Here is a 16,884-nt window from a genome sequence, read left to right as displayed (position 1 = left end):
AAAAAAAATCCATTAACCTGTGATGGACCCTTGAGTTCTTTCCATTTCTTGGCTATTATAAATACTGTTTTAATACACATGGCGGTACAGATGTCCCTTCAGCTTATTGATCTCATTTCCTTTGAATATAGACCCAGTAGTGGGGTTGCTGGATCATATGTTAAAAGTTCTGTTTTTAGTATTTGAAGAACCTTCATGCTGTCTTCCAAAATGGCTATACAGATTGACATTTCCACTAACCACGAATAAAGGATCCCATTTTTCCTCATATCTTTGCCCACACTTGTTATCTTTCATCTTTTTGATAATAACCAATCTAACAAGTATGAGGAAATATCTCCTTCTGGTTTTGATTTAATTATTAGGGATATTGATCATTTTTTCATATATCCATTGGATGTTTCTGTGTCTTCTTTTGAGAAATGTTTATTTAAGTCTTGCTATTTTTAATAGCGGTATTTGTTTTCTTGTTATGGAGTAATTTGACCTCCTCATATATTTTAGATGATAGTCCCCTTATCAATGTGTGATTTTTCAAAAATTTTTTTCTTTTTTTCTTTTTGGATATACTTGATAGTAGAGTGTATTTTGACTAATTATACATACATGGAGTATAACTTCCCATCCTTGTGGTTGTACATGTATGAACACAGGAAAGTTATCTCTGATTCATTCTGTCTTTCCTATTCCCATCCTTCCTTCCTTATCTACATTCCCCTTTGTCTAAGCCAATGAACTTCTATTCTTCCCTCACCTTATTGCATGTTAGCATCCACATATCAGAACATTTAGCTCCAATGTATAATTTACAAATATTTTCTCCCATTCTATATGTTGTCTCTTCATTCTATTGTTTCCTTTATTGTGCAGGTGCTTTTTAGTTTGACACAATTCCATTTGTCTATTTTGGCTTTTGTTGCTTGCACTTTGGGGATTATATCCAAGAAGTCTTTACCCAGATCAATGTCATGCAGTTTTTCTTTTATGTTTTTTTTTCTGGTATTTTTATAGTTTCAGATCTCACATTTAAGTCTTTAATTCACTTTGAATTGTTTCTTGTATGAAAGCTGACATAGGGTCCATTTCCATCTTCTGTATGTGGTTATACATACAGTTTTCCTAACATCATTTTTTGGAAGACTAACCTTTCTTCAATGTGTATTTTTGGCATCTTTATCAAAAAGCAATTTATATATGGTTTTATTTATGGGCTATCTTATTCAATTGGTCAAAGTATCTGTTTTTATGCCAGTACCATGCTACTTTGACTACTATAGCTTTGTAATATATTTTGAAATCCAGCTGTTTAATGCCTCCAGCTTTGTTATTGTTAGTAAAGATTGCTTTGCATGTTCAGGTTCTTTTGTAGTTCCATACCAATTTTAGGATTTTTTTCGATTTCTATGAAGAATGATATTTTTATAGGGATTGCATTGAATCCAGAAATTGCTTTTGGTGATATGGACATTTTAATAATATCAATTATTCCAATTCATGGACACTGGATATTTTCCATTCATTGGTGTCATCTTTAATTTCTTTCAAATATGTTGCACAGTTTTCAGTATAAAGATCTTTTACTTCCTTGGTTAAATTTCCTTTTGAATATTGATTTTAATGCTGTTGTAAAAGATTTTGTTTTCTTAACTTTTTTTTTAGACAGTGCATTGTTAGTACATAGAAATGATACTGATTTCTATATACTAATTCTGTTTAGATTTCTAATTTCTTCTTGAATCAGTCTTGGTAATTCTGATGCTTCCAGAAATTTATCCATTTCTTATAGGTTTTCAAGTTTTTTGGTGTATAATGAATGGTTCATAGTACTTTTTTATGATGCTTTGTGTTTTGTATTATCAATTGTAATGTCTCCTTTTTCATTTCGGGTTTTGGTGTTTTTTTGGTTTGTTTTTGAGAAGTTTCTTTTACTCTTAGATTAACTAAGAGTTTGTCAAGTTTACTTAGTTTTTTAAAAAGTCAATTCTTAGTTTTGTTGATTTTTTCCTATTGTTTTTCTAATTTCTATTTCATCTGCTCTGATCCTTGTTATTTCCTTTTGTCTGCTAATGTTGTGCTTAGTTTACTCTTCCTTTTGTAATTATATAAGGTAGAAAGTTAGGTTGTTTATTTGAGATCTTTCTTCTTTTTCAATGTAGGTATTTATCACTACAAAGATCCGTTTTAGAATTGCTTTTGCTACATCCCATAAGTTTTGTATATACAGTTTCTATTTGTCTTGAGTTATTTTTTAAGTTGTAGATGGACACAATACCTTTGTTTTATTTATTTTTATTTTTATTTTTAAAAATATTTTTTAGTTGTCAATGGATTTTTTTAAATTTATTTTTATTGTAAACAAATGGGATACATCCTGTTTCTCTGTTCATGAAGTAGAGGAATACCATTTGTGTAATCATACATTTACAAAGGGTAATAGTTTTTGATTCATTCTGTTATTTTTTCCTTCCCCCCACCCCTCCCACACCTTTTTTCCCTCTATACAGTCCTTCCTTCCTCCATTCTTGCCCCCCTCCAACCCCCCACTATGTGCCATCATCCGCTTATCAGCAAGATCATTTGTCCTTTGTTTTTTTGAGATTGGCTTATCTCACTTACATGGTATTCTCCAATTTCATCCATTTGCCTGCAAATGCCATAATTTTGTTATTCCTTATGGCTGAGTAATATTCCATTGTGTGTGTGTATATATATATATATATATATATATATATATATATATCACAGTTTCTTTATCCATTCATCAGTTGAAGGACATCTAGGTTGGTTCCACAGTCTGGCTATTGTGAATTGAGCAGCTATGAACATTGATGTAGCTGTATCTCTGTAGTATGCTGATTTTTAAGTCCTTTGGGTATAGGCCAGGAGTGGGATAGCTGGGTCAAATGGTGGTTCCATTCCAAGTTTTCTAAGGAATCTCCACACTGCTTTCCAGAGTGGCTGCACTAATTTGCAACCCCACCAGCAATATATGAGTGTACGTTTTCCCCACATCCTCTCCAACACCTATTGTTACTTGTATTCTTGATGATCGCTATTCTAATTGGGATGAGATGGAATCTTAGGGTAGTTTTGATTCACAATTCTCTTATTACTAGAGATGTTGAACATTTTTACATATATCTGTTGATTGCTTGTAGATCTTCTTCTGTGAAGTGTCTGTTCATTTCCTTAGCCCATTTGTTGATTGGATTATTTGTATTCTTGGTGTAGAGTTTCTGAGTTCTTTGTATATTCTGGAAATTAGTGCTCTATCTGAAGTGGCAAAGATTTTCTCCCACTCTGTAGGCTCTCTCTTCACATTACTGATAGTTTCCTTTGCTGAGAGAAAGCTATTTAGTTTGACTGTATCCCAGTTATTGATTCTTGCTTTTATTTCTTGTGCTATGGGAGTCCTGTTAAGGAAGTCTGATCCTAAGCCGACATGTTGAACATTGGGACCTACTTTTTCTTCTATAAGATGCAGGATCTCTGGTCGGATTCCAAGGTCCTTGATCCATTTTGAGTTAAGTTTTCTACAGGGTGAGAGATAGGGATTTAGTTTCATTCTGCTGCATATGGATTTCCAGTTTTCCCAGCACCATTTGTTGAAGGGGCTATCTTTTCTCCATTGCATATTTTTGGAACCTTTGTCTAGTATGAGAAAATTGTATTTATTTGGGTTTGTGTCCATGTCCTCTATTCTGTACCATTGATCTACCTGTCTATTTTGGTACCAATACCATGACGTTTTTGTTACTATTGCTTTATAGTACAGTTGAAGATCTGGTATTGCGATTCCCCGTGCTTCACTCTTCCTGCTAAGGATTGCTTTAACTATTCTGGGTTTCTTCTTCTTTCAGATGAATTTCATGATTGCTTGCTCTATTTCTGTAAGGTAGGTCATTGGGATTTTAATTGGAATTGCATTGAATCTGTATGGCACTTTTGGTAGTATGACCATTTTGACAATATTAGTTCTGCCTATCTAAGAACATGGGAGATATTTCCATCTTTTAAGGTTTTCTTGAATTTCTTTCTTTAGTGTTCTGTAGTTCTCAATGTAGAGGTCTTTCACCTCTTTTGTGAGATTGATTCCCAAGTATTTTTTTTTTTTGAGACTATTTTGAATGGGGTAGTTTTCCTAACTTCTCTTTCTGAAGATTCATCACTTATGTATAAAACGGCATTAGATTTATGAACATTGATCTTATATCCTGCTACTTTTCTGAATTCACTTATGAGTTCTAAAAGTTTTCTGGTGTATTTTCCTGGTTCCTATAAATATATAATCATGTCATCAACAAATAAGGATAATTTGAGTTCTTCTTTTCCTATTCATTTCCCTTCAATTTCTTTGGTCTGTCTAATTGCTCTGGCTAGAGTTTCAAGGACAATGTTGAATACAAGTAGTGAAAGAGGGCATCCCTGCCTTGTTCCAGTTTTTAGGGGGAATGCTTTCAGTTTTTCACCATTTAGAATGATATTGGCCATGGGCTTAGCATAGATGGCTTTTACAATGCTAAGGAATGTTCCCACTATCTCAAGTTTTTCTAGTGTCTTGAGCATGAAGGGATGCTGTATTTTATCAAATGATTTTTCTACATCTATTGAAATAATCGTGTGATTTTTGACTTTAAGTCTGTTGATATGGTGAATTACATTTATTGGTTTCCGAATGTTGAATCAACCTTGCATCCCTGGGATAAAACCCACTTGATCATGGTGCACTATCTTTTTAATATATTTTTTGTATGCAATTTGCTCATATTTTGTTGCGAATATTTGCATCAATGTTCATTAAGGATATTGGTCTGAAATTTTCTTTCCTTGATGTGTCTCTGTCTGGTTTAGGCATCAGGGTGGTATTGGCTTCATAGAATGAGTTTGGGAGAGTTCCCTCCTCTTCTATTTTATGGAATACTTTGAGAAGTATTGGAATGAGCTCTTCTTTAAAGGTTTTGTAGAACTCGGCTGAGAACCCATCTGGTCCCATACTTTTCTTTGTTGGTAGGCTTTTGATGACTTCCTCTATTTCATTGCTTGAAATTGATTTATTTAAGTTGTGTATATCCTCCTGGTTCAGTTTAGGTAATTCATATGTCTCTAGAAACTTCTTGATGTCTTCGAGTTTTTCTGTTTTTTTGGAGTATAGATTTTCAAAATAGCTTCTAATTATGTTTGTATTTCACTCGTGTCTGTAGTGACATTTCCTTGTTCATTCTGAATTTTAGTAATTTGAGTTTTCTCCCTCTTTCTCTTTGTTAGTGTGGCTAAGGGTTTATCAATTTTGTTTATTTTTTCAAAGAACCAACTATTTTTTGTTGATTTTATCGATTGTTTCTTTTGTTTCAATTTCATTGATTTCACTTCTGATTTAACTATTTCCTGTCTTCTACTACTTTTGGTGTTGCTCTGTTCTTTTTCTAGGGCTTTGAGCTGTAGTGTTAGGTTGTTTATTTGTTGATTTTTTCTTCTTTTATTGAATGTGCTCCATAAAATTAATTTTCCTCTATGTACTGCCTTCATTGTGTCCCAGAGATTTTGATATGATGTTTCTTTGTTCTCATTTACCTCTAAGAATTTTTTTATTTCCTTCCTGATGTCTTTTGTTATCCATTCATCATATAATAGTGTATTATTTAATATCCAGGTGTTGGAGTAGTTTCTATTTTTTGTTCTGTCATTTATTTCTAATTTCAATCCATTATGATCTGATAGAATACAAGATATTAACTCTATCTTCTTGTATTTGCTAACATTAGTTTTGTGGTATAGAATATGGTCTACTTTAGAGAAGGATCCGTGTGCTGCTGAGAAGAAAGTGTATTCACTCTTCGTTGGATGGTGTATTCTATATATTTCCATTAAGTCTAAATTATTGATTGTGTTATTGAGATCTATGGTTTCTTTGTTCAATTTTTGTAAGGAAAATCTATCCAGTGGTGAGAGAGGTGTGTTAAAATTGTCTAGTATTATTGTGTTGTGGTCTATTTGATTTCTGGAATTGATAAGAATTTGTTTGATATACATGGATGAGCCACTGTTTGGGGCATAGATATTTATGATTGTTATATCTTGCTGATTTATGCTTCCCTTAAGCAGTATGAAATGTCCTTCTTTATCCCTTCTGACTAACTTTGGTTTGAAATTCACATTATCTGATATGAGGATGGATACCCCGGCTTTTTTACTGAGCATGTGCATGGTATGTTTTTCCCCATCCTTTCACCCTTAGTCTGTGGGATCTCTTTCTATGAGGTGAGTCTCTTGCAGGCAGCATATTGTTGGATCTTTCTTTTTAATCCAATCTGCCAGTTGATGACTTTTGATTGATGAGTTCAGGCCATTAACAGTCAGGGTTATTATTGTGATATGATTTGTATTCCCATTCATTTATCTCATTTTTTAAAAATTATTGTATACAAATGGGATACATGTTGTTTCTCTATTTGTACATGGAGTCAAGGCATACCATTTGTGTAATCATAAATTTACATAGGGTAATGTTGTTTGATTCATTCTGTTATTTTTTCCCTTCCCCCCCACCCCTCCCACCCCTCTTTTCCCTCTAAACAGTCCTTCCTTCCTCCATTCTTGCCCCCCTTCCTAACCCTAACTCTAACCCTAACACTAACCCCTCCCACCCCCCATTATGTGTCATCATCCACTTATCAGCCAGATCATTCGTCCTTTGGTTTTTTGAGATTGGCTTATCTCACTTAGCATGATATTCTCCAATTTCATCCATTTGCCTACAAATGCCATAATTTTATCATTCTTTATGGCTGAGTAATATTCCATTGTATATATATACCACAGTTTCTTTATCCATTCATCAATTGAAGGACATCTAGGTTGGTTCCACAGTCTGGCTTTTGTGAATTGAGCTGCTATGAACATTGATGTGGCTGTATCTCTGTAGTATGCTGATTTTAAGTCCTTTGGGTATAGGCCAAGGAGTGGGATAGCTGGGTCAAATGGTGGTTCCATTCCAAGCTTTCTGAGGAATCTCCATACTGCTTTCCAGAGTTGCACTAATTTGCAACCCCACCAGCATCATTTTTGGTTTTTGACACGACTTGGTTTCTTCTTTATTTGGCTATTCCTTTAGGGTAGTTCCTCCACTTGCTGATTTATTTCATTGTATTTCATCTTTTCCTCATGGAATATTTTGCTGAGAATGTTCTATAGTGCTGGCTTTCTTTTTGTAATTCTTTTAGCTATTGTTTATCATGGAAGGATTTTATTTTGTCATCAAGTCTGAAGGTAAGTGTTGCTGGGTATAAGATTCTTGGTTGGCATCCGTTTTCTTTCAGAGCTTGAAAAATGTTGTTCCAGGCCCTTCTAGCTTTTAGGATCTGGGTTGAAAAATCTGCTGATATTCTTATTGGTTTCCCCCTGAATGTAATTTGATTCTTTTCTCTTGCGGCCTTTAAAATTCTGTCTTTATTTTGTATGTTAGGTATTTTCATAATAATGTTCCTTGGTGTTGGTCTGTTGTAATTTTGTATATTTGGAGTCCTATAAGCCTCTTGTACCTGGTTTTCCATTTCATTCTTCAGATTTGGGAAATTTTCTGATATTATTTCATTGAATAGATTGTTCATTCCTTTGGTTTGTTTCTCTAAGCCTTCCTCAATCCCAATAATTCTTGAATTTAGCCTTTTCATGATATCCCATAATTGTTGTAGATTCTGTTCATGATTTCTTACCATCTTCTCTGTTTGGTCAACTTTTTTTTCAAATTAAATATTTTTTCTTCAATGTCTGAGGTTCTGTCTTCCAGGTTTTCTATCCTATTGGTTATGCTTTCTATGGAGTATTTAATTTGGTTTATTGTTTCCTTCATTTCACGGATTTCCATCTGGTTTTTTTTTCAATATCTCTAACTCTTTATTGAAATGATCTTTTGCTTCCTGCATTGGTTCTTTTAACTGTTGATTGGTGCGATCATTCAAAGCCTGCATTTGCTCTTTCATCTCATCATTTGCTTCTCTGATCATTTTAATTATGCACATTCTGAACTCCCTTTCTGACATTTCTTCTGCCATGCTGTCATTGGATTTTATTGATGTAGCATTCGGGTTTGTTTGGGACATTTTCTTCCCTTGTTTTCTCATATTGGTCAGGTATCTTCCCCTCTAGTGGTGAAACTCTATTGATTTATAGTGTCCCTGTAGATTTCCAATAACTCACCTCCTAGCCTTCAGTAGCCTGATGTCTTGGGGGAACTTGATATTGCCATGATACACAAGGAAGCTGCTCCTCTAGGGGTGGTGGCATTCAGGTGGGGTATTTTTCCTGGTGGTGGGAAGAGGCGCCTCCTCTTGTTGACCGATGATCAGTCGAAAGGGGGACTAGACTGTGAGTTGGGGCATGGCTGATCTGGGTCTGTGTCTCTGGTTCTACCACCCTGGTGGGAAAGCCTCGTCTGGTGGGGAAGACTCACCCTGTGGGGATGTCTTGCTGGGAAGCTCTCCTCTGAGCCCAGACTACCACCTGGGCTGGGCAGCCCTCCTTTGCATCATTCCCAGGGATCTGGTCCTTCCTCCTGGGTCAGGGAGTCTCACCCTATGATTGAGACTTTCTCTGGGCAGCCCTCCTCTGTGACGTTCCCTGGGGCCTGGAACTACCACCTGGTCTGGGGGGCCTGGCTCTTCGAGGGACTCTCTGAGCGGCCCTCCTCTATGACATTCCCTGGGGACTAGACCTACTGCCCAGGCCTGGGACCCTCGCTCTGCGCCGAAGCCTCTTGCTGTGTGGCCCTCCTCTGCAATGCTCCTGGTTGTCTGTGTTCATGGCTCCAGTGGGGGAGTCTCACTGGGCAACTCTACTCCATGAAGTTCCCTGCATTCCAGGACTGCTGACCCGTCCAGGGAGCCTCACCCAGTGGGAAGGACTCACCCAGCAGCTCTGAGTTTGTCCTGAGTCTCTTAATACCTCCTCTTCTTGAATCCTGAGTCCTGTCAAAGGGCCTCCAGTCTCCTGTAGGTGTCTCAGGAAGGGAGCCACCCTTCTGATGATGATGACCACACCCTCAGGAATAATTCCAAATGTCTGCACCAGACTCCAAAGAAACTGGGGAACCCCAGCAAGGGTGTGCTGAGTCAGCACAAGGCAAGTGCAGTTTCTCTCAGCAGTAGGGGGGCAGGCAGGCAGACTCAGCAATGGCGTCCGACCTCGGCTTGGGGGTCAGGCAGGCTGGCTAGCCATCAATGGATCTTTTATTTAATTTATTTATATATGGTGCTGAGGATTGAACCCAGGGCCTCACCTTGCCAGGCAAGTGCTCTCCCACTAAGCCACAACTCCAGTCCTTTATTTTTATTTTTTATGTGGTGCTAAGGATGGAACCCAGTGTCTCACACAGGCTAGGAAAGTGCTCTCTCACTGGGCTGTAGACCCAGGCCCTTGTCTTGAGGTATTTTAAAATTTCCCTTTAGTTTCCTCTTTGATTCAGTATTTGTTCTGGAGCATATTGTTTAATTTCTACATATTTGTTAATTTTCCATGATTCCTCAGATTGTCAATTTCTAGTTTCATATCATTGTCATTAGTAAAGATACTTGATATGATTTGATCTTCTTAAATATGTTAAACCTTGTTTTGTGAACTAATATATGATCTGTCCTAGAGAAAGTTCTGAATGTCCTTGAGAAGAAAGTGCATTCTGTTACCATTGAATAGGGTAGAATAATCTGTATATGTCTATTAGGTCCATTTGGTCTAAAGTGCAGTTCAAATGAAATGTTTCCTTGATTTTCTGTATGGATGATGTGTCCATTGTTGAAAGGAGGGTATTAAAATTCCCTTTATGTTGCAGTCTATGTCTGTCTTCATATTTCTTAATGTTTGCTTTACATATTTAGAGGCTTCAATGCTGGTTTCATATATATTTCCAATTATTGTATCCTTTTGATGAATTTACCCACTTTAACACTATATAATGTCTTGTCTCTTCTTTTTACATTTTTTGGGTCTGTTTTTTTTTTTGGGGGGGGGGTGCTGGGGATCGAACCCAGGGCCTTGTGCTTACAAGGCAAGCACTCTACCGACTGAGCTATCTCCCCAGCCCCTACATTTTTTTTACCTAACAACTATTTTGTTTCCATTTGCTCTCTTTTGGTCTCCATTTGCATAGAACATCTTCAATCCCTTCACTTTGAGTCTATGAGTGTCCTTTAAGGTGAAATGCGTCTCTTGTAGACAGTATGTAGTTTGTTTGTTTGTTTATTTGTTTTTTGGTACCAGGGATTGAACCCAGGGGTGCTTATGCACTAAGCTACATCTAATCCATTTTAGCAGCCCTTTTAAATATTTTATTTAGAAGCAGGGTCTTGCTAAGTTGCTGAGGCTGCCTTTGAACTCTTAATACTCTTGCCTCAGCCTCTGCTTCATCATTTTTTTAAATTAATTTTTCTGCTACTCTCTATCTTTCGATTGGAGAGTTGAATCCATTTGCACTCGAAGTAATTATTGATCGGTGAGGACTTGCTAGTGACATATTGTTAATTGTTTTCTGGTTTTTCTTTTTTATCTTCTTTGTTCCTTTCCTTATCAAACACTTTCTTTCATAAAATTATGGCATTTTTAGGTAAACGGATGGAGTTGGAGAATATCATGCTAAATGAAATAAGCCAATCCCCAAAATCCAAAGGCCAAATGTTTTCTCTGGTAAGTGGATGCTGATACATAATGGGGGCAAGTAGGGGGCGGGTAAGGGAATAATGGAGGAACTTTGGATTGTGTAGAGGGAAATAAGAGGTGGGGAGGGGTCAGGAGGTGGGAAAGATGTTGGGAAGAGACAGACATCATTACCCTATGTACATATGTGATTACAACAATGGTGTGACTCTACATTGTGTATAACCAGAGAAATGAAAAGTTGTACTCCATTTGTGTACAATGAATCAAAATGCATGCTGCTGTCATGTATAACTAAATAGAACAAACAATAAAAAATAAATTTAAAAAATGCTTTCTTTCTTTGTGATTTTCAAGCTTTCTCTAGTGTGTGCTTTGGATATTTTCTGATTGTCTTTTGTTTATCTATTATGGGATTTTGCTTTATGGTCACCCTGAGGTTTACATGAATATTTTATGCTTACAATAGGTTATTTTAAGATGATAACAACTTAATTTTGATTGTAAACACAAACCCTACACTTTCACACCTCCTTTTCTAAAGTTTTATGTATTTGATGTCACACTTCATATTTTTATATGTACCCCCTTAACAAATTTGTAGCTTTAGTTCTTTTTTAATAGCTTTGCTTTTTAATTTTTAGAGCTAAATTGATTTATCCACTGCCATTACAGTATTAGAATGTTTTGGGTTTGACCAGTAATAGTGAATTTTATAGTTTCATAGGTTTTTATGTTACTAATTAGCATTCTCTTCCTTAAGCTTGAATAAGTCCCTTTTGCATTTCTTATAAGGCATGTTCAGTGGTGACAAATTCTCAGTTTTTGTCTGAGAAAGTTCATTTTTCTTTCATTTTGGAAAAAGAGGATTGTTGGTTATAGTAGTCTTGGTTGGCAATTGTTTTTCCCTTAGGATTTTGAATGTATCATCCTATTCCCTTCTGGCCTCCAAGGTTTCTAACGAGTCTTATAGTGATTATCTTATATGTGATAATCACTTTTCCTGGCTGCTTTCAACACTTTCTCTATAACTTTTGACAATTTGGTCATAATGTGTCTTGGCATGGGTGTCTCAGGATTTATCTTATTTGATGTCCCCTGTACTTCCTGGATCTGACTTTCTATTTCTTTCCCTAAATTTGGGATGTTTTCTGTCATTATTTCTTTGAAATATTTTATTCTTCATAATGATACTATAAATTAAATTATTTTATTTGTTTTATCTCAAATTGTTCATTTCAAATGTAGAAACATAATTTTGTACATTGATACTGTTTTCTGAAGCCTTGTTGACCTTTTTCTAATAGTATTTTTAAAAATGAATTCTTTATGATTTTCTATATATGAGATCGTGTTATGTACAAATAAAGATAGTGTAACTTCTTCCTTTCCAATCCAGATGTACTTTATTTCTTGTTTAAATTTCTCTGGCTAGAATTTCCAACACAAATTTGCAAACAAATGAGAAGAGTGGAGTCCTTGTCCTGCTTGCTCTTCTTACTCCTGGTCTTAGAAGAAACATCCAGTCTTTCATCACTAAGTATGGTGTTAGCTGTGAATTTTTCATAGATGCCCTTTAACAGAAAGGATGTTTACTGAGGAATTTCTTTTATAATGCTCGTAAGAAATTATCTTTTAAAATAAAACATCTGAATTTAAATTTAGACATTAAAACACACTATTTCTCCATTACTAAGAGATTTCACTTTTCTGGTTAACATTTCAGAATATTGGAATCCCCTAGTCTTTTTGAGGTATAATTTTCAAATTTATTTTTCTGTCCCCAAATCTCTCACTCCCCTCCCTATGTTGCCTACTGGTTCTATTTCATACAAAATATACTCAAATCTGAATTGATATGATTATATATTGTAGTGGGCAGGGATTTAAAATACCGAGACTTTCTTTACTATATCCAAACTATTAAATAGGTTAGAATGGAACCAACATCCTTGCTGCAATGTGTTCCCAAAATAGAAGCAGGGAGAAGCTATTCTTTATTCCTGGGTCTATTATTTTCTTCTTTCACCTTGAATGATGTCATGTACCTTGTGTCTAAGGTCTCTGATGCCACTCCTTTGGCAATGCATTGTCCTTGTTTCTGACTCAGCTCTCTTGAGACAAGCAGCTTCTCTAACTTGTCTGATGCAACAGTAATGCAAAGAAAGATTTAAAAAATACCTTTATGGGCTGGGGTTGGAGCTCAGTGGTAGTGCTCTCACCTAGTATACATGAGGCCCTGGATTTGATCTTTAGCACCACATAAAGATAAAATAAAGGTATTGTGTCTACCTACAACTAAACAATATATATATTTTAAAAATACATTTATGGAAATTAGTAGATTCACTGGTTAGTAACTGTAATAATTTAAGATTTCTATTCCAGAAATTAAATCATGGGAAATAGTTCAAAGCTATGTAGGTTGCATGTAGTCTGAATGCTGCTTAGCATTGTTCCGGTAATTGGAGAAATATAGCCCTTACAGATAGATCATTTATGGAATTGCCACAGGAAAGTGAGGAGTAGACTATCTCTGGATCCGTATAGGAAAAGACTTCATTAAAAAAGATAACTATATTTTGTTCTGCAAGCAGAAGTGGAATCATGGATATTTTGATTAGCATTAAAATGCTGAATGTATCAGAAATGCTTTTAGTTGCAAGTAACAGAAAACCTGATTAAGAGTGGGTTAAGTAAATAAGGATTTATTTTCCTCACATAAGTCTCAGTGTGGTTCTTAAAGTGTAATCCATGGACTCTTGTGAGTCCCTGAGACCCTTTTAACAAAATTATAAGAAATGGTTTGATGTTTTCACTGTGTTGACACTGGTACCAATGATTCAAAGCCAAGGAAGTGCTTTAGTCAGTTTTTCATCACAGTGACCAAACACCCAACAATTACAACTGAGAGGAGGAAGTTTATTCAGGGTTCATGGTTTCAAAGTTCTCAGTCTATAGATGGCTGCTCAAGGTGAGGCAGCTTATCATGGGAGAAGGGCACAGTGGAGGAAAGCTTTTCAGTTCATGCTGGGGTCAGGAAGCAGAGGGGTGGGAGAAGGAACCACAGGAAAGATGTACCCTTGCAGGTCACACCCCTAAGTGACCTACATCTTCTAGCCATGTCCTACCTGCCTATAGTTACTACCCAGTCAGTTCATTAAAACCAGGATAAACTGATTGATGAGGTTACAGTTCTCACAGTTCAATCACTTTACCTCTGAACATTCCTGCATTAACCCAGGACCTTTTGGGAGGATACCTCACATCCCAAATGATAACAGAAGGCAAAAATTACTAGCAATTTGGTACAAATCAAAAGAGTGGCACCAAACTTTATTGAAATTTCTGTAAGAGATTACAGAAATTAAAATGTGAACTGGCTACTGAGTATATCCTGAGTGTGGAGGAAGAGGTGGCATTATTTGGGACAGTCTCTAGCTACTTTAAACACCTGGCACATGAATGCCAGCACTAGGTTGCAAATTGCTATTTTCCAGCACTCACTCCAAACATTGCATAATAATTTATAAGAAGAGCATAAAAGAGAGACACTCCCAAGTCCAATTTATTCCCCTTGACAACCATTCCAGGAAATCCGAAAACATGAATTGAAATGACTTTCATTTGGTGACCTGCCAGGAGGGAGGGTAGAAGGTGAAGTTGAAGAAGAAATTTAGGGTGAGGACCTAGGTGTTTCTCTATTTGCATAAGATGTGGAGTGAACACAAAAGGATCAGTGCATCATAAAGTTGGATGACTCAAGGTGATTCTGGGAATAATGTAGAAGAAATGCTATGCCAGCGAATCATAATCAAAGGAGTCTTGGAGAAGAGGTTCATTACCAAAACCCACTGTCAAATTGCCTGTCATGACAATAATAAGAAATCTGGAAAAATTCCAACATGTGTGGGTTAATATACTTTTAGTCTGCATACTGAGAGTACGTAGAACCCCAAATACAAAGTGCTTTGGACTTTTTGGTAGAAAGTCAATATTTTATCATCCTAAATGTATAAAAAGAATATTTATATATCTGAGTCTTGAGAATAACAAGAGTTATTCAGGAAGAAACTCAAGGGAAATGTGCTTTATTTTGAAATAGAACTTTGGTATATGCCACCTTCTGTCATGACCTGGACACATGCAAGCCTGCTTTTCTTTTACTTAAGCTTCCTGGTAAGCAGCTTGTTGTATACCTTTGATTCCTTGGAATCTTCTTACAAAGTGGAGGTGGAATGAGGCTCCTCTTTTAGCTTAAAATATGCAAAAAATATTTAAATCTAGATGTCATTGTTGCATATTATAACAGTAGATGGATAGCCCTGCCTATTGGGTCATGCTACAACACAAAGCATTTATAGCAGTTTCTCCTCTCCCACCCAGGAGCAGAATGCACAGATTTACTTTACTAATAGGAACTGATTATTTAGTCCACTCTCAGAGGCTTATCTTGAAATTGGAATGCATCTGCTTTCTTGAATCTTATTGGGAATTGCTTCCACGTGTAAGTTACTCTATTGCCTCTAATGAGCTGGTAGCCCAGACCACTTTCAAAACCACCTTGTATGTTGTATGGTGTTAATCTCTAGCCCTTCTTTATGTATTCTTTTCAAGAACTCAAAGTATTTATTTCACTAGTCACAGAGTTAGGGATCCCTGTTCTAGAATTCTGTGTGAACAACTGATTTATTTACACTGGCCAGTGACTACAAAAATGGGAGAGACTTAAGCACATAGGCTTGGTGTGTCATGTTTACAAGAAATGAAACATCACTCTCCTTTAAAAAATGTCCTCACTACACAATATTCTTCCTAGTACTTCTCACAGTGCTATTCATACAAGGCCACAGTATATCTGTATTTCAGGTGTCAGAAAGGACCCTCCTTGGCCTTGAGTCAGAATGTTCCTAGCTAACATGTAGGAGTTAGGGAAGTGCCTGCACTTTTGCAGCATTGGTGCCAACAGTTGCAAATCAAAACCACCCTAAGATTTCATCTCACTCCAATGAGAATGGCTATTATTAAGAATACAAGCCATAATATTTGTTGGTAAGGATGTGAGGAAAAAGGCACACTCATATATTGCTGGTGGGGTTGCAAATTAGTGCAGCCACTCTGGAAAGCAGTATGGAGATTCCTCAGAAAACTTGGAATGGATTCACCATTTGATCCAGTTATCTCACTCCTCAGTTTATACCCAAAGGACTTAAAATCAGCATACTACAGTAATGCAGTTTTGGCATGAATATGATGCAGTATCCTTTTTTTTTTATCGTGTTGGTGGGAATTGAACCCACGGTCTTGTGCATGCTAGGCAAACACTCTACCAACTGAGCTATTTTCCCCAGCCCTGATGCAGTATCCTTGGTGCAGAATCAGTGTATTAGTTTCCTAAGGCTACCATAACCAATTGTCACAAACATGGTGGCTCCTATAGCTTCTCTATATTTAATTTAGTTACATCTTCAAAGACCCTATTTCAAGAAGGTCACATTCTGAGCTTCCAGGTGAACATGGAACATGGGGAGGATATTATTAACTGATTAAAATCAGTAATATCAAGAAGGCACCTGTATCACTATCACAAGGAAGGATTCAGCATCTGTAATATTGCCTTGTTCTAATAAAGAAGCTCAGCATTGACATTTTGGGTAAAAATATTAGCATTCTAAAGTCCTCTGTGAAGAGCATCAGTGGGAAATATCTTAAAAGTAGCTGGGGAAAGAAAATGACTGAGGTCCCTGAAATAAAGGCCACAATCTGGGTAGAGTGATCTTAAAGCTCACATTAAGATCCCTGCTTAGCTAATCCCAGTGTATTATAACTAAATATTATTATATTAGTGGCAAAAGTAGGACCAAGATGACAAAATGGATATTGCCTGGATCCTTGCAAGGAAGTTCCAGGAAAGAAGGATGGACTTCATAGTGACAAGAAAAGCAAAGAGAGGTTAGCTAGAGGTAATAAACTTCATATGAATTTTTTTTTCAGTTATTTACAGTATTTCTTCAGATTTATGAATAGGATTTGTTGTATATCTAGGTTTGCTGGGATTCTAGCCACCACCACCAGTTAATAAACAGTAACTGCATAGATTGCCACTGGTTAACAGAATACAATGATCAAGAAAGCCAACCAGTCAATAGGCATAAATGATGTCACAGTTAAAGAGCAGGGATTGCTAGGAAACTTAAAGAATAAGAAGAGATTTAAACAAAGGGCATTTTAATCACTTCC

Source organism: Sciurus carolinensis, chromosome X (assembly GCF_902686445.1).
Source record: "Sciurus carolinensis chromosome X, mSciCar1.2, whole genome shotgun sequence".
In the NCBI taxonomy this organism is placed as follows: Eukaryota; Metazoa; Chordata; class Mammalia; order Rodentia; family Sciuridae; genus Sciurus; species Sciurus carolinensis.
The sequence above is the reverse complement of the archived record's forward strand: the minus strand, read 5'-3'. Positions refer to the sequence as shown.